General features: G+C 43.5%; 1 long non-coding RNA gene across 1 annotated transcript in view; it reads left to right on the forward strand.

Moving 5' to 3' along the window:
* Nucleotides 1-1,244: 1,244 nt before the first annotated feature.
* The window catches only part of LOC308344078, a 56,082-nt gene continuing 39,286 nt past the window's right edge, over nt 1,245-18,040 (forward strand). Inside the window, exons 1-2 of the long non-coding RNA XR_013966955.1 lie at nt 1,245-1,918; nt 14,407-14,519. This is a non-coding gene — a long non-coding RNA (uncharacterized lncRNA). The remainder of the gene's footprint in view (nt 1,919-14,406; nt 14,520-18,040) is intronic.

Genomic DNA, 18,040 nt, shown 5'->3' on the forward strand with positions numbered 1-18,040 from the left:
CAGTGTCTGGTGTGTACTAGACATTTAATTGACATTTATTAAATTAATGTGTGAATTAATTTAATCCTACTGCTGCACACACTGCTCTTTTTACATATATCCAGCCTTGATCATCTGAACCACAGGCCGTGGAAAAAAATTGGATGTTGAGGTGGGCAGCCCTGGACCTCTCTGCCATGACCCCAATTTCAGATTTTTATGTTCAATAAAATGGCCTCTTCATCCTCACTGGTCGACTTACAGTAATCAAAAAATTACATATTTGAATTTATGAAATCTATGGATGAGAGTACAGACTGAGAGTACAAAATGACAGTATAAATGACACTTTTACTGTTTTGTGTACAGGGATTTCATAGAAGATTTTTTTCAGTTGAAGAGTCCACTTCTAAACAAGATTCCAAGTCACTGTTCTAATCCTAAATTTCATTTCCATTTCTACCCCAGATGTTTCCTTGTTTCTAGTATCATGTGGGTTCATATAGTGTAAGACTTCCCCACTCTGGCTGCGTGATAGATACAATTGGGAAGCTTTCAAAAGTACTGATGCCCAGGCCCACCCCCAGGGATCCTGCTGTAATTGGGCTGGGGGAGGAACACCTAGGCGCTGGTATTTATGAAAAGCATAAATATCTTATAATAAGTTGAATTCCATAAGTGCTTAAAGAGCCAGGTACACTATAGAAATGTTGAAGCTTTTAGGTGTTCATTTTTCTTTCCTTTTATTAACGATATTGTGAGTAAAGGTAATGCGATGTTATTCTTACTGTATGATTCCAGGGTCCAAAACAAATTAATTGAACCTAACATCTGTGGACAATTTCCTAAGTTGTCTGAAATTAGAATTTCTGCTTTCTGTCTTCTCTAAAACCTACAGGCAGCATTTTAATGTCCCTTATTGGTAGAAATAGCTAGGTCACAAAAGCTCTATTTTAGATCATGGAAAGAGAACTGACAAGGGCAGTGGGTATAAACATTTGCATGGGTAGTGGCCTCCCTGGCATCCTTTTTAGCCTCAATAAACACTTCTCCCATGACAGAACTTCCATAGCCTTGCCATGTTGATAAAATCTGACATTCTGCTTAATCACTTTTTAATGATATTGTTCCTTTTGTGCTTGTGTGAGAAACCAGTGCTTTTTTTTAAGGTGTGGGAAAGAATTTGTTTGAATTTCCTAATTCCATAAAAATGGGCTGGTGATACACATATAATTCTTGTGGGGACAGGAGAAAAAATTACCTAATTTCTGTTTATCAAAGGTCTTTTCATACATTTTTAAAAAGTTACAAAGTTCCTGAAATCTTGCAAAGAAGAAAATCTGGAATCAGTACTCTGGCAACATGGTAAGAAAATCTCGTGAACTCTTGATAGCATGTTCTGTGTCCTTGGTGTATACTATTAAAACAGAGATGTAAACAAGCATAAGTTTTCACAAATTATCGATTGGTTGCAATGGCTGGCGCTTTAGGAAAGACAAAAAGAAAGAAAAACACACACACAGTTGGGATGGAATCCTTCAGGGCATAAAAAGGAATAGAAAATCCTTTAGTTAGCTTGGTTATTTGCAGCCAGTATGTCATCTGTGAGAGACTGATGTCATGCAGATTGAATGCAGAGGCAAAATGTGTGTGTGTGTGTGTGTGTGTGTGTGTGTGTGTGTGTGTGTGATGGTGTGTGTGTGCGGTGCTTTAAAGCCCCACTCCCCGAATATGAAGTGAGTGTGAAGGGCACCACAACAACCCCTGGATCTGTCAAGAATGTACCTATTTTTAACAATCGGGATCCAGTGTCAGCACTCAACAGGAGATGAAGAAGGGGGTAGCGCTCGGTCTCCAGCCCCAGCGGATGGGAACCGGCCCTCTGGCGTGTTTACAGTACAGCTGTGCATTCTTAATGGCCCTGCCCCCGCCCTGTCAGGTAAAGTTTTCTTTGCACGTGATGAACGGCAGAGACGTCTTCAGCAGAGGGAACCAGAGGGGCTGGGAGGAGGAAAAGGGAAGGGAAGAACGGAAAAGAGAGAGAAAAAGAAACACGCCGCCCCAGAGGGAGATAGTCTGTGCTTTGCAGTTGCTTGTGTGGATAGAAACCAGATGGTAAGCTGGAACACCCGCTTGGCTATCCGAGGAGCCAAACATATGGTTAATGGTCGGGAGAAATAGCTTTCAGAGCCAGGGCTTCGCTGACTGCTTCATATTACAGATTGTTACAGTGTGTCATTACATTGCCAACCTAAGTGCTTAATACCCACGGCGGGCGCTGGGCATATACTTACAAGAAGGACTTTTAGCTCTTTGCTGGCTCGGAATGCACAAGTGACATCATAGGGCGGCTTAAAATGTCTGGTGTTGGGAGGTAGGGAGAAGAGTCATTTTGTAGTGGAAACATTTTTTTTTTTTTTGCAAGACAAGCCTTCGCTCCGCTAAACTCTACTGTTTTTCTGAGGACCTTTTCATACAGGAATCTCTCTCTCTCTCTCTCTCTCTCTCTCTCTCAGACATACACATACACACACACAAGTTCTGAAACAGAAATCTAAAACACGGGCTATGCCCCCCACCCCTCCAGTGGATCTGACAGCCCCCTTTCACCTGGAAGCCACATCACTGCACTCCCAGGGCCTGCATTTGAAGTGTCTGTTTGGGGAGCTTTGGGCAACAGCAGGCCTGTGTTATCTAAGGAACTGCTGAGCCCATTCATCTGCTTTTCACGGCCCGCTTCCTTTTATTTTTAGCCAAATCCGTCAGGCCTGACAGGCGGGTAATTCGAGCCAGAGAAAGGGCAGAGCTCCAGGTCCTTTCCACAAAGCAATTCTTCTCCTCCCTCCTGGGAGGGCTCCAGACTTGGCCTGCTTCAGGCAGATGGATTTGTTGAGTCATGTGAGATCATTTACACAAAAACACAGTGAGGCAGTGGAAATTAAAAAAAAAAAGAGAGAGAGAGAGAGAGAGAGGGTGGGGGAAGAGGAAAGAGGAGGGAAGCCAGGGGGAGTGTGTGCTGCCGTGGCTGCTGGGGAGCACAGGAATTTTGCAGCGAGGCAGCTAGACTGAGGAATGTTGTAGATTCATTTGTGTATAAGGTAATGTCTAGTTTACACAGCAGGGGGGGTGGGGGTGGAGGGGGTGGGGAGCCAGGCTGGGGAGGTTCCTCCAACTTCTCGCCTGTATTTTAAAAACCGAAGGGAGTGGGGGGGGGATTTTTTTTTTTTTTTTAAATTTTTAAAGCAACACCCACCAAACAAAGACCACACTGTTGACAGCACTGGGTTCCAGTAGCAGTAAACTACCAGCAGGATGGTTTAGAGAAAATGAGTTTGCTCTGTGATGTAATACAAGTTTGCTTTGTCCTGACTCCAGCATGACTGAGGCAGCAGGGGAGGGAGGAGAGGAAAATTGGAACAGGACTCTCGGTTAATGGTTTCCAGAGATTATTTAGCAGGACTTGAGTGGAAGGAGGAAAGTGGGATAATGTGGAGAATTACTTCGAGGTGTACCATAATTGCGGTAGGTAGAATAAAGTCATTACTATGGCTTCCTTGCTCAAGAGGAATTGAGCAATGATTTTGAAAGGCCGCGGAAGGTATCATTTTTCCCTGCCACAGTATCCCTTTTCCTCTGGCTTCTGGAACATTAAAAAAAGCCCAACTCTTGCATCATGGTAAACAGTATTAACAGTTAGTGAATCAGTTTTGTTTACTTTTTATGCCGCAAGCCTCTAAAACATTCCATTAAAAAACTGTCTTCTGCTCATTCATGAAATTCTTTTTCTTCTGCAAATGTGCTTACATGCATTAGCTGTGCTTGGAAGCAGATTTTTCTTTTCTTTTGCTGGACTGAAAGGGTTCGGGAGAGAATAACGACTGGGTTATCCAACCGTATGTTCTTTACTTGATGTAATGAGAGTATGCTATGTAGAGGAAAGGAAATATTTTGAAATAGGTTCAGAAAATTTTAAATGGGAGATATTCAAAATATACACTATGATTACTTTCATTGAGACCCCTTTCTGCAATTCTACATGGATTTAGAGCCCTACTAAGTACCCGTTGTCCTCAGCCTCCCTGGAATGTAGGTCACCATCACTGTGGTGCCTCATACTGGTTGATACTGTAGAAGTTGAAAGTTTGCCATTTTTTCCAGACTTAGATATATTCAGATTATATATATGGTTTTAGTAATCATAGAAATTAGCTCATACATTTCTTCTGTGAGTATTCACCGCTGAGTTTGGATAGGAAGCATTCAGATCACACCTTTACCTAGAATAACGGCACTCACAATGGTGCTGAAAATAGCCTAGTCTAATATCAAAGCCACTCCTGTTTTCCAGGCAGCTCTAATGCTCTAACTCTGCATACCTAGAAGGTAGATTTCATTTATTTTACTCAAAGAGAGAGTCGGTAAATTTTTGTGGTTGTTAGTTGTACACGTTTTGACTATAGGATATCAACATTACTGTTCTGTGATGGAGAGTTGTCTTTATTTTGGATGACCCTGCCTGCTTACCTGTGCTAGAAATAACAGCATCTACGGTGAAGACTTGGGTAGCGATGCCTAGATTTTCCTTGGGACTCTGCATGAGCTCTGTGATATTCTTGATATTTAAAAAAAGGCATATTTGTCACAGAAATTTAGTTAACATCTTCTAACTAAACATGTATGTATGTTGCTTAGATAAATGTGGTCACTGTAAACAGCTATATGATTTGGGATTTTGTTTTTATTTTGAAATGGAGGCTTTTTTGTTTGCAAATTCATTAAAAAGTGAAAACTGTTTCTGTAACAACAACAAAAAGATTTGTCATTATTTTAAACCTATCTACATCCTTGAGTGTTCCCTCTACATCGGGGTTTCTCAATCATTTTGGACTAGGTAATTCTTTAGTATGGGGGGTTGTTTTGTGCATGATAGGATATTCGGCAGCATCCTGACCTCTACCCACTAGATGCCAGTAGCAGTCTCCCCCAGTCATGACAAAAAGAAAAAGAAAAAAAAAAGGCTCCATGCATCACAAATGTCCCCTGGGGCAAAGTCAACCGGGCTCAGAACCACTGCTGTATTCTTTTTATTATTTTTTTTTAAGATTTTATTTATTTATTTGACAGACAGAGATCACAAGTAGGCAGAGAGGCAGGCAGAGAGAGGAAGGGAAGCAGGCTCCCTGCTGAGCACAGAGTCTGATGCGGGGCTCGATCCCAGGACCTGGGATCATGACCCAAGCCAAAGGCAGAGACCTTAACCCACTGAGCCACCCAGGCGCCCACCACTGCTGTATTCTTATTTTGGTTTGGAAGTTCACTCTTTATCTCCTGAGCTGGGCACTCAGTTACTTCTGAGATTGACTTTAAGGCTGTAAAGTGACATTTTCCCTCTTGCCCTTCATCCTAAAAGCAGGAACCCCAAGTTAGGTGAAGTTTTGCAAGGCTCAAGCAGGGGTGTTGTGGGAGAAGAATTTTCCTCCCCGAAGACCTGCAGTTTTGCCACACAGAGCAGTCTCTCTGTCAGGATGCCGGCCTTAGCAGGTGGAACCCTTCAAGGCCACGCAGCGACTTTCCCAGAGCCGTTCAAGAGGAAGTGGCCCCACCGACTGAGCTTGGGGATGTTGACACAAGAAGAAAGGGGACCTCTCTGCAGGGACCAGAGCAGAGAGCCTAGGCCACAAGTTCAGTGGTTCTCTGCAGGCTCTCTGCCTTCATATCCAGCCCCAGAAAGAGGGAAAGGAGGCGACAACAGTTCTTTCTTTGGAGCAAAGCAGACATCCTCCCCATCCCGATGGCTGTGGTCTCAGAAGCTGGAACTCTCGTTAAACAAGGAATGTGGAGCTCTCCACAGGCTAAGGCAGGCATAAATTTCCTCTGTTTGTTTTGTGAGGACTAGTGTCGACTGCTGTAATGAGATCAGAGGATACCCCAGGGACGAGGCCTCCAGGTCGGCTGCTGGAGCCGTTTTCTGTGGCTGTTCTCTTGGCTGCTGTTGAAGAACGCCTTGACTCCACAGACCTCGGTTATGATGTGGGGAGGTGGTGGTGCCTTTCCTTCATTCTTGCCTCTCCGAGGCTACCAGAAGGTCCGTGTGCAGTCATCCAGTTCTAAATCATGGAAAAGCTCATGGAAGGCAAATTGCTTTCCTCAGAACCGAGGACAGCCCAGGTCGTGTGTGGAAAGTGCGATCTTGTACAGGGAGGTGACTGCTTCCTTGGGAAAATGCCTGGACTGCTGATGCTGGCTCGGCCACCCCTATGCTCTTCCTCCCCCAACATTGCTCCGCTTTAGGAAGAGTTAAGGTGTGCGTAACAACAACGTAGCATATGCTACAAAGAACAGATTTCTGGCTTTAGCCTGAATTGTAGCCAAATAGCCCTCTCTGGGACCCGAAATATGGCAGAATTGAGTTCAGAGAACCTCAAACTGGACATTTCTGGCAGAATAGTAAAGACTGCACTGGTACAGCCTGACCCACTTCTAGCCCCATATGCCCGCCCCACCCAACCAGAATAATCCTTAGGTATGTTCGATGAAATAGAAAATAGTGAGAACTTACAAGGGGAGTTCCCATGTGCCAGAAGACATTCATGACGCAGGCTGTGATGGTTCTACTCCAGTGGGAACTGTTTGTCAAAGGGGCAAGTAGAATTCCCCCTAGAGTCTGCTTCGGGCTTTGAGTGTGTGTTTAGGGTGCGGTGGTTGGAGATGGCAATCCAAGGTTACATTGTTTAAAGAGCCGTAGGGTCTGCAACTCCCTTACCTCCGTAGTACAGGAACTTCGTTGTTTTTTGTTTTTTGTTTTTTAATATAGACACTCAGCTGGTTTGAGAGCACTGAAAGCTGTAGGGCTCTGGTAGAAACAAACACTAGATCCCTCTGGAAAGGTTAATCACCCAGGACGTGGTCGACCCTCAGTGAGAACAAGCCACACGAAGGAAAAGCTGGTATTGGGAAGTACAGAATTAGAGCCTCAGGAAAGCAGAGATTAACAAACAGTGAATCCCTGAGACTGCTTTTGACAAGGTCCCACCCTGCCAAATTGAGCTTTCTTCTGAGGATTAATGAAAGTCTCCTCCCAGAGGAACAAGGCATTACACCCAATCTGGCTTACTAAGCAGAGGAGTTTCACTTGTAAGCACCAGCCCCCAGTAAGGCAATCGCCCCTCATTACACTTGTCCTCAAGGTGTTCTTGAGAATATTTAAATTCCTTCCTTGGAAACATTTTATTGGAGAGATAGCTGGTTCCCTTGAGCTTCTGTAAAGAAATACCTTTCTAGCGATTTCCTTTGCCATTGGTTCCTTTTCAGTAGGTCATTCTGAAGTAACCTGCTAACTAGACTTTCTGTGAAATTATTTTAGCTTCTCGGCAAATCACAGGAAATGTGTTTGCCTGAATTGTTAAGCAAACCCCTCAAGGGAGAAGGAAGCTGGAATTGTTTGAAGGTCTCCAGGATTTCTCTTTGAAATCAAAGAAACCCAGGGGTAGCCAGGCATGGTTAGTAAACCGTGTTAGATGCCCAGGGGTAGTCAAGCATGGTTAGTAAACCGTCTTAGATGAATACAGGTTGGCCTTCCCAATCCGTAGCGGACAAATGGATAGGGGATTGCCTGGGTCTCTGGGCAGCCACCAAGTGCAACCTGACCAGCGACATGTTCTGTTGGCAGACACGAACTCAGGATGTTGAAGGGAAAGCAGGCTCCTTTACTTATTAATAGGGTGATGAAATCTCTTACATTTAATTTTTTCTACTGACGCACACACAGGGTATCCAAATGTACCCTCTTGACCTAAAAGCAATGCCATACATTTCAAGAGATAGTCCTTCAGTATTTTATTCTTAATTTGTGTTTTCTTCTTTTAGTCTCAAAATTTTCTGGTCAAATAAGGAGTAGATACACATATTGACATTAAAGCATCAGAAGAGGGTAAGTGGAAATAGGCCCAATTGGTGCCAGATTCAAGGAAGGTCTTCCTGAATGTTTGTCTTAGTGAGGGCTGCTGTAACAGAACACCACAGACCGAGTGGCTTAAACAACGGTTTGTTTCTCACGGCTGGAAGCTGCGAAGTCCAAGATCAAGGTGCTAGCCCATGTGGTCCTAGTGAGAGATCTCTTGTAGAGGGTTGACTTCCCTGTATGTCGCATACAGCAGGAAGAAGGGGAAAGAGAAAGAATGACCATGCATGCAAGTTCTCTAGTATCTCTTCTCACAATGGCACTAATCCCATCCTGAGGGCTTCACTCTTATGACCTCATCTAAACCTCATTACCTCCCCAAAGCCCTGCCTCTTAATACCAACACATCGGAAATTAGGCAACGTATGAACTTTAAGGGGGTATAAACTTTCAGTCCATAACAACAATATATAACAACATTATAATTAAATTTTGCATGTTTTGAAAGCACACTGTAGGTAGGACAGTGGGACAAGTGCTGGTAGTTTGGGCATAAAACAGATATCTTCCCTTGGAATACTTAGCATCCTGTAGGGTGGTTGAGAGGTAAACCCCAACTATGTGATTGCAAGCAGCATGAGATGGTGCTGAATAGTGATAGGAAACAGGGGAGGGAAAGGGCCTCATCTCTCCTTAACACCATGCATTAAACACTTCCTTCATATTATTCCATTTAATCTTCAGAGCAATCTTAGAACATACAAAGAATTTACCCCAGTTTTATGGAGGGAGGAGTAAAGACTCACAGGGGATTAGTAAGTTGCTGAAATCACATGCAAAGAGGCAGAGTTGATACTCAGATGGAGTGAGCTGGCTCCTGGGTCTTGCTTTGCCCGCTCTCCTGGAGGGCATGCTGAGCCCCATGTAGCCGCAGCAGTATAGCCCTGGAGGGGTCGGGAGACAGACTGGGAGCCCCCAGCCCTGGAGAGTTAAAGAAACAAAATTTCCGAAATGCTCACATAAATTGCCAACATTAAACAAGCCCAAGATTTTACATAATCTCTCCATTTTCTGGCTTTCTGGAATATCCGAAGCTCTGGGAACCTGTGCCTTGTTCCTACTTTTCTAGAGTTGAGTAGCAGACTCTCCAGGCCTCCTTCCTCCTCATTATCTTCTCTGACCAGACCATCCCTTCAGCTTATTCTTCCTTGACTCCTGTAGGTCTCTGAAGCTATGTCCCCTGGTTTACATGGTCACCCAGACAGGACAAGTAGGCTGAGCCAGGTAGCCCCTTGGGAGTTCTATATCCTGCCTTCAATTAAGATATTCCTAAATCAGGGAGGAACTGAAAATGACCTTTTATAGAGTGATAGCCCTGAATCTGAACACTAGCTATCTTTATGTATGATTTCTGAAGTGGAGGAAACCCTCAACATGTGTGCGAAGTAGTCTTCTGGAAAGTGACGGACACGCCATCACTTGGCGCTCTTACTCCATCTCGGGTTCTCGGGGCAATGTTTTCCTGCTACCAGCAATGTCTCTCTTCTTTATAATTTATAATCCTCTCATTTCCTCTTCCTTATCACCATTTCTTGGGATCCATTGGTCTCATGCTAGTCAAAGTTTCAGAAAGTTAATTATCAAATTATGTGACCTGTCCTTGGGGATGAAGGGCCCTCATGATGCCTGATGGGAAGATGTTGTCACCCTTCTGACTTGGGTTGTTTGTTTTCTTTTTTTTTTTTTTAATTTATTTATTTATTTTTTAATTTTGACAGAGAGATCACAAGTAGGCAGAGAGGAAGGCAGAGGAGGGGTGGGAAGCAGGCTCCCCGAAGAGCAGAGAGCCCGATGCGGGGCTCGATCCCAGGACCCTGGGATCATGACCTGAGCCGAAGGCAGAGGCTTTAACCCACTGAGCCACCCAGGTGCCCCGAGTTGTTTGTTTTCCATGGCATACTACGAAGGCAGGGTGTGGGGGCAAGGTAGAATGGCAAACGTTCTGTTTCTTGGGGCAAAATCATGTTATGGCATGTTTGCTGCCTAAATGTGAGGGTGGCAGGGACATCAAGGTCCTGAAGAACCAGAGACATATGTCTGGGGATGGAGGAGGGGCCTGCGGGAAGCTCCTCAGGGAGCTCTGCTCTGATTTCCTCTGCTTCTTCTGCAGAAAGAAAGGAAGGAGCCAGCCATGTGGGAGGTATGCGTGCATTTGGAGAAGGGGACAGGGGACCGCTTGTTGCTTTACCTTTGGATCCTTTAATCCCAGCACCATGCTCCTTATTGTGGAAGAGAGGGATTGAACGGTCTGTAATAGAGTGGTCTTAAATTTATCCAGTCTTGTACAAGGATTCCATTCAATTGAAGGTTGTTAAGATTTTACTCCAGAGACATGTAAATTATTCCAACTCATAAAAACAGGGGTGGGTGAGTATGAGGGATATATCTTTCATCTCTTTGTCTGATTTCCCAAGCCCTGAAGTCCTAGATTTAGAGAATTTCCTGTAGACTTTTATCATCTTGCCTTTTCCCTCCAAACCCTGTTTCTGTCTTTATGACTTTGTTTAATCGTTCCTCACAAGTTCTTGGGTTCTTATGCTTGACCCTCCCGCCTACCTAGGCTGCTGGATTTGGTGGTAGGAGGGAAGGAGCTGGAGGCCATTCTCCAGACTGACATCAGGGTACATTATATCTAAAAGCCAGCCAGACCATTAACCTTACGAGTGTCCTGTTGGCTCCTGTGGGCCTGTTTCCCGTAGGAATGCTTGAGCAGCCCAGCTTTTGCATTATATGACAAAAGCCTTCTAAAATGGACATCTTGGAAGGGGGTAGGGAGAGTTGGATCAGGGAGAAAAGCCCAACTCATCATACTCCATTCTATATAGGCGGTATTAGTCGCATTTTCAAGGGCCAAGAAACAGCACTGTGCGTGCGTGCACGATAGCTCCTTGACACATACAAGTGTGTCAAGAGTAAGAATAACTATTCTAAAGAGTACTCTCGTGAGAGTAAGGAGACTAGAGTAAAGTTGGCTTATGCTGTTCTCACCATACCTCTATAGCACATTATCAGTGATCCAGAAAAATCCAGATTTTTCTCTGTAGGTAGAAGCTGATGGTAAACAAATAGTGGAGAAACAGGTAAGTCCAGTCTTAACTTTGCTTCAGCTCTGCTTGCTGACACCCAGAGAAGCCGTAGGATGTGGTGGTGTCACCAGGAGCCCAAGTCTCTCCTTGTCTTTTCTGTTAGTACGGACCTGGCTGGTGAGGGACACCTGTCTGCATCGCTGAGCCTGCTTCTAGGTGTCTTTGTTTGCTTACCTGCCCTCTCGTCGTCTTCTCTCTTTGTAGCCTTCACCTTTTCTGCTCATTCTCTCTTTGATCCCTTCTTGCTCTGTCTCTACTTTTCTGCTTATTCACCCTTCTACCCACCTGGAAAGATGAATTACATTTCATTAACCTTTCCAAAGCCTAAAGGTGACCACAGGCTTTGTTGCCCATTGAGCTAACTCTGTTAGGATCCACTGAGTGGAAGTCACAGATCGCTTCTGGGATTGGCTTTCTCCAGGCACCCTTTGAAGGTATCTGTACTTGCCTTTTGTTTAGTATCAGAGGAGTCCAACTTCGCGAACGATTAAAAAGAAACATTCAAAAATAGAATAAAGAGGAAAACTCCCTTAATTCCACCATGGTAATGCCTGTATCTTTTCCCCTAATGCTTTATTTAAGATGCAATCTCCTTTTTTAAGCTGTAGATTTCTCTAAGCTTCTAAATGGAATTGGCTGCAAACCCACCAGGTTCTCTCTGTTTCAAAGGAGATTTAAAATACTTGGTAGAACAAGGCCAGTCTTTTTGGTTGCTGGCCAGAAGTGAACTGACCCAATTTCTAAAGCTGTCATCTGTTTGCTGAGGTGTTTTCAGTTAATGATGGTGTGTGTGTGTGTGTGTGTGTGTGTGTGTGAGAGAGAGAGAGAGAGAGATTAGGAGAGGTATTTTATTTGTAGGCTTTGTACATATTTTAATTCTGTAGTATCTTGAAATGGAGCCACTTGAAGCCCAGGGTCTACTGCCTATGACAGTATGACTAAGAAGAATTCTTTTACTTCTCTGAATCTGGTTTCCTGATTTAAAAAACTACCACTCAGATCAGTATCAGTACTCAGAGTATTCATAGAAAAGTGCATTGTGCAGTTTTGAGCACTATACAGCTGTAAGATACTCTTAACAATATTTTTCCAAAAGATTTACAGTCCTGGACATTAAAAGGTTTTATTTTTTTTAAAGGCAGTCTGCAATGATTATGAACACCGTGTTTAAGACTGTATGTTAAGAGTCTACATCATCCTAGGCTCTGTGAGAACAAAGAAAAAAATCAATTCATAGTATTGAAGAACTTTCTATGTGACTAATATTTCCCTCGAAGAGTTTGTACGTTGACTCTGTTGTAGAACCAACATACATGAAAATAATGTAAGAACACTCGGGGTGGTGGGGAACACAGGGGAGGATCTGTAATGACTTCTGTGCCGACTGTATCCCCAAGTTCTGAGGGAATGGGGACTGTGGCATGATTGGAACTGGGTGGAATTTCCTTGGGGAAATTATGTTCAAGAATCTTTGTCTGTTTATTATTATCTTCTTGTGCCCACCTTTCCTGTGTTGATACCAGTGTGTACAATTTAATGGAATTGTGACATCAGGCATCTGTGCAAGGCATTTGGATAAGTTTCCCAGTAAAGTGCTGGGCTGTAAGCTTTAAGTGGATTGAATTACATACATTAAAAAGGAAACAGCATGTATAGAGTTCTACTTCGAAACAGAAATGTATTAGCATCTGCTTCTGAAATTCAAAGAGTAAAAGTTCCATGCGTAATTTTCTTTCAGTCATTATAAGATTGGTTCGAATTAGATACTGAATTTTCTTGACTTTGAAGCAGCAATCGATTACTCAGGCATACAAGACATCGAGAGGTATTTGGATGTATTTGGGCTACAAAGTCAGAATTCCAAAGAGAGAATTCCAGGGTCTCTCTATGCTGTATGTCATTCTTAAAATATGTTATTGCTGTGACTCAATGTGGTATTTTCTTTGGAATCTATGTGTGTCAAATAGCCAGGGAGTGATCTGCAATTTCCTCTCCCTATCTTCTGATTTGTGCAAGGAATTTAATAATCTTATGTTCACAGAATAGTAATGTGTATGGGGTAGGAGTTTATCTTTTGAAAATATATATTACAAGTCATTTTCTCAATGGTGAAAGATGTTAACATAGGAAATATAGTCTTGGACTTCTCTGCGTCCTCGATTCAGCAGACACACCAGGACCTCTGGTCACTCCCCACTAGACAAAGGCTGAGTGCGAAGAACTAAAAGTGATTATGTTGAGCACAACTATGGCAACTTTTTTCTTTTCTTTGTGAACAGTTCCTGTATCATTATTATATATTATTATTAAAAAGAATATTTATTTTAAGGCACTGCAGTTCCATTTAAACCTGTAATTCCAGTTTTTAGGGAAAGCTTCGGATATATAAATCCTTCCTAGATGCAACCAGAAAAAGCACAGAAATAAGATGATTACAAGGAACCTTACAATGTTCGGCTCTCCTTTCCAATTCACCCACAAACATTGTTCAGAGAAAAGACTACAAACCTAATTAAATGGTTGCAGATATTTTCTTTCTTTATTTTTCCTTAATGGTTGACACATTAAGAGCTCTGGAGCTGTACAAATAACCATTTTACTCTAAAATGTCACTTAGGTGAATCAAAAAAGCTCCCTAAATAACCCATCAGAGGGGATGTTGAGTCGTCTGGTTCATTTGGCTCATGGAAAACTGACCTCCTGAATTCCCTTCTGGTAGGAGCTCTACTACCCGGAGAAGGTCCTATCTGGAAGGTCCTATCTGTTGAGCCTGGCATTTTGTAGTCAGTCTTCGGCAAATGCCTGTCTCTTCCTCATAGGCCACAGGGGAGGCATTGAGATCTGGCACAAAGTAAGTACTACTCACATGCTAGATCCTTTCCCCTCCCAAGGAGGCCGAAGCCTGAGTGGAAAACTTTTACATAAGCGACCCCTCTGAGTTATTGATCCCTATGTCCTCAGTACCCTGCACTTCGTAAGGGCTGAAAAAATAGTTATTGAAGGAAGGTTCTTGTTCTGGTATGTTGATACCGCTCTGAGTATATGATATCCAGCTTTTCCTTGGCTACTGGCATGTCTAGTGTCTGTGACCTCAAGACTTCTGATTTGAATCTCTAGACCTGTACTGTCCAGTAGCATCGCCACTAACCCCATGTGGATCTTTACATTTAAATTTAATTAAAATCACATACAATTTAAAATTCACCTCTTAGTTGCAGTAGCCACATCTCAAGGGATCAGTAGCCAAACGTGGCTAGTAGTTACCATACTGGACCGTACAGGCAGGGAGCATTGCCATCATGGCAGAAAGTTCCACTGGATGCAGGACTGCTCTGGTCTTCCTGAAGCACCCGCTGATGGATTTCCTCTTTGTGTTTGCAGTGCAGCTGTCTGCTTCAGGAAGTGAAATCTACAGTAACGAGGAGAATCTTTAAGAGCTGCCTCGCACTGTGACATGTCTGAGCCCTTGCTCCAGTCCCTGCAGCATGAACAAGGTAAGAGATACTTTTGGGAATCAGTTTTTGTGTCTTCTTTACAGTACCAGGATTCTTCTGGGTACATAATGCCTTCCCACGATGTGAGGAGGTTGCTTCTCCTGCCACAAGCATTCCAGAGGTTGGAGAGTGGGGGGACCCCAGCGAGCAGTGTTCGTAGGCGGGGTCGCAGAAGGTGGTGGCCGCACTGTGGTTGTAATAGCCTTCCAGATGTGTCATTGTATTTGTCAGAAGCTTCTGAGTGGCTGAAATATCGGTTGTTAGTATAATTGACTTGGCATAAATATTGGAAGATTGAGTTCTGAAGCCAGACTACCTGGGTTTAAATAACAGCTCTTCCAGATCACTTTGGACAAGTGGCTTAACCTCTCTGGGCCTCAGTTTCCTCTCCTGAAAAATGCTGATAAGAGTACCTACCTCACAGGGTTGTTAAAAGGATGAATGTGAGTTCATGTATACACCAGTGCTTAATATAGTGCCTATCTACATTACAGGCATTTGATAAATATTTGCTGTTGTTGTTTCTGATGTTGAGGACAATGTTGTCCCTTAGATGTCCTTGTAGGAGAGTCTTAAGTGCATCTGCAACTTTCCCATTTATTCCTTGAGTGACTGAGCAAGTAACAATTGATTACAGATGGGCACTCAGGGATGAACAATGAATGAGTCTTAGGTTTTGCCTGCAGCAGGTGACAGGCTTGGGGGTAGTGTGGCTAGTGTTTTAATGAGATGTGTACCACGAACTCTGCAAGTACAGAAGGAACAGCTGGCTTTGGGAGATATGGAAAGGACTGTAGAGGAGGTGACATTTTGAGTCAGATCTTGAATGATAAATGGCCATTTCTTAGACATAGAGTAGGGCAGGGCATTCCAGGTAAAGGAAACAGGCTATGTTTAGGCACAAAGCATATGAGAAAGTCTGGTGTATTTGGAGAACAAAGAACTTGGTACAGCAGGATATCTCAACACTGTTAACATTTGAGCTGAGTAATTCTTTGTAGTGAGAGGCTGTCTTCCACTTTGAAGAATGCTCAGTAGCATCCCCTTTCCCCCACTTCAGTCCGGCCAACCAAAAACTTTCCCCAACATTGGCCAGTGTCCATTAGGGGAACAAAAATACCCGTGGCTGAGAACCACTGCACTGGGGGAAGATGGTAGATATGAGCCCAGAAAACGAGGTAAGGGTCCAATTCTAAGAGCCACTGAAGGATCTAATACAAGGGAAAGACAATGCCAGAGGCCTACAAGAAGAGGTAAATTATCCCATTAGCGATGGATTGTGGTAGAATTAGACAGTGCTTTGAGACAGTGTGTCTTCAAAAGGTATTATGGAATCCCTAGGCTTTAAGAAAACCCATTTAGTTTGTTGAAAGTCCTTTACTAAAAACCCCTTTCCAGTGGTGATTTTTTCTCTTGGCCTATTGTCTGGCCTTCTGGTGCTCTCTGCTTTACCCCACTGGAAGAGACCAGAAAATAATAAGAAATTGTTTTTGAGAGATTTTCATTTGGCCAAGAGAAGAAAACCTGTTCTGATGCCCACCATCACCTCCACCACTGGCTTAAATACATACCTTTTTTTTTTTTTTTTAAGATTTTATTTATTTATTTGACAGACAGAGATCACAAGTAGGCAGAGAGGCAGGCAGAGAGAGAGAGCTGGCGTGGGGGGGCGGGAAGCAGGCTCCCTGCTGAGCAGAGAGCCCGATGTGGGGCTCGATCCCAGGACCCTGGGATCATGACCTGAGCTGAAGGCAGAGGTTTTAACCCACTGAGCCACCCAGGTGCCCCTTAAATACTTACCTTCAAGCAGTCTTTGAGAAGGGAGCTTTTGGAATACTGGGAAGTAGGCAGGTATTCCATCCCAAAGTCATGAATGGAGGGTGGGGAAGAGGAGGAGACTCATCACTGTGGTCATTGCAAACCTTGGCGTCTATTAGTCAGGGTTTGGTGTACTGAAACGTAAAGACAACTCTTGGGAAGTCTGATTGGTGGACACAGTTTGCTCTGACAGCCCTGCCCTAAGTTTCTCCAGGGCAACTCAAGACCTGATGTCATGGTTTGGCTCTTGATACGCAGCTGGGAACCAGACTCCTCAGACATTTCAAGTGTCTCAGTAGGTGTGTCTGTTGCTTGGGAAGGTATGTTCTGCCTAAGTGTCCCAATGAATGCTTTATTTTATGTTATTTTAATTTAAAGTAGTGATTAAGCATGATGTGTAACCTTCATAGCTCAGCATTTTTCTTATGGTTTTCTTGGCACAAGCCAAAGAATACACCACCCTTTGGGGAGGAAATAGATCTCAGCTTAAATAAAACCAGACAATCATCTCATCAATTAGGATATGTGAGTTAGAATGTTGGAAATATTTCTGTGGGTACGGTTGATTTTCTAAGTAGATCTGTTTCTAGAAAGTCAGAGAGATTTGAATTGTGCACTTTCCACTTGCTTGGACATACAGTCTCATAAATCTCCTTCCTTCCCAAACCCCAGCTAGCGTGTAGGACACTTGAACTGGGGAGGTGTCAAGTTGGAGGGCGGCACAGTGTTCTAAGGTCCACTGTGATTCCTGTGAAGTGATGGGGCAATTGTGATTACAGTGAGCCATTGACATCTCTCTTTGGGGTTATTTAGTGATGATATCGCTAGGAAACAACTGAAATGAGCCCCATGGCACAAGACACTGACTGTTTGACAAGTTTAACCAGGCTAACCTGATGGTGAACTGCTGTCCACCAAGTAGTGGCTCCTCTCCCCACATTCATGAACTTCTGTCTGTGGCAGAGTTTGGGGTCACACGAGAAAGGGATGCAGTTCTGGGCCTCAGACAGCTTGCCCACCAGTGCATTCGTTTATACATAAGATTTCTACATAAATGTGAGTTACCCTCACATTTATTCACCTTTTTAATATTATAAACAGACTTGATTGGTTGTTCATTTGGGGCTTATGTTCTAGCCTCACATGTTGAGGACACTGTGGGTGCAAAGGTTTCCCCAGTGTTCTCCTTCCCCCTTGGCTCTCGTGCACACTTAGAGACCCATCTTTCCAGTTTCCATAGTCTTCTCAGATCTTTTTGCAAGCGCTGACTTTCTAATCTTTATATTGATCCCAAACTTTATCATCAGGATTTCACTATAAATGTTGTCAAAAGTTTTGTCAAAAGAATTGTCAGGCATTCTCTTGTTAATAAAGATAGATGATATAATACACATTGTTGCTAGTAAGAAGGGTTAATGTTTTACATTTGTGTTATTTACCTATCATCATGCTGTAAAGAAAGGATTTTAGTGTGTTACTTAAAAATCAGGGCCAAATGGGAGGCAAGTTGGACAGGATGGGATTTTGTAGAGACCACTGGGCAGGCTGATGAACATTGGGTACCCGCCAGCTCGTAAGTTCACAGAGCCACGCTCACGGGACCCGTGTTCTGCTCTTGAAAGCTCTCTCTTCCTAGCAGCAACCTCAGAATTACAATTTTAAACTCTTTCCTTCGTGGTCATATATCACTTGCTGTGGTCTGC

Source organism: Martes martes, assembly GCF_963455335.1.
Source record: "Martes martes genome assembly, chromosome: 6".
Taxonomy (NCBI): Eukaryota; Metazoa; Chordata; class Mammalia; order Carnivora; family Mustelidae; genus Martes; species Martes martes.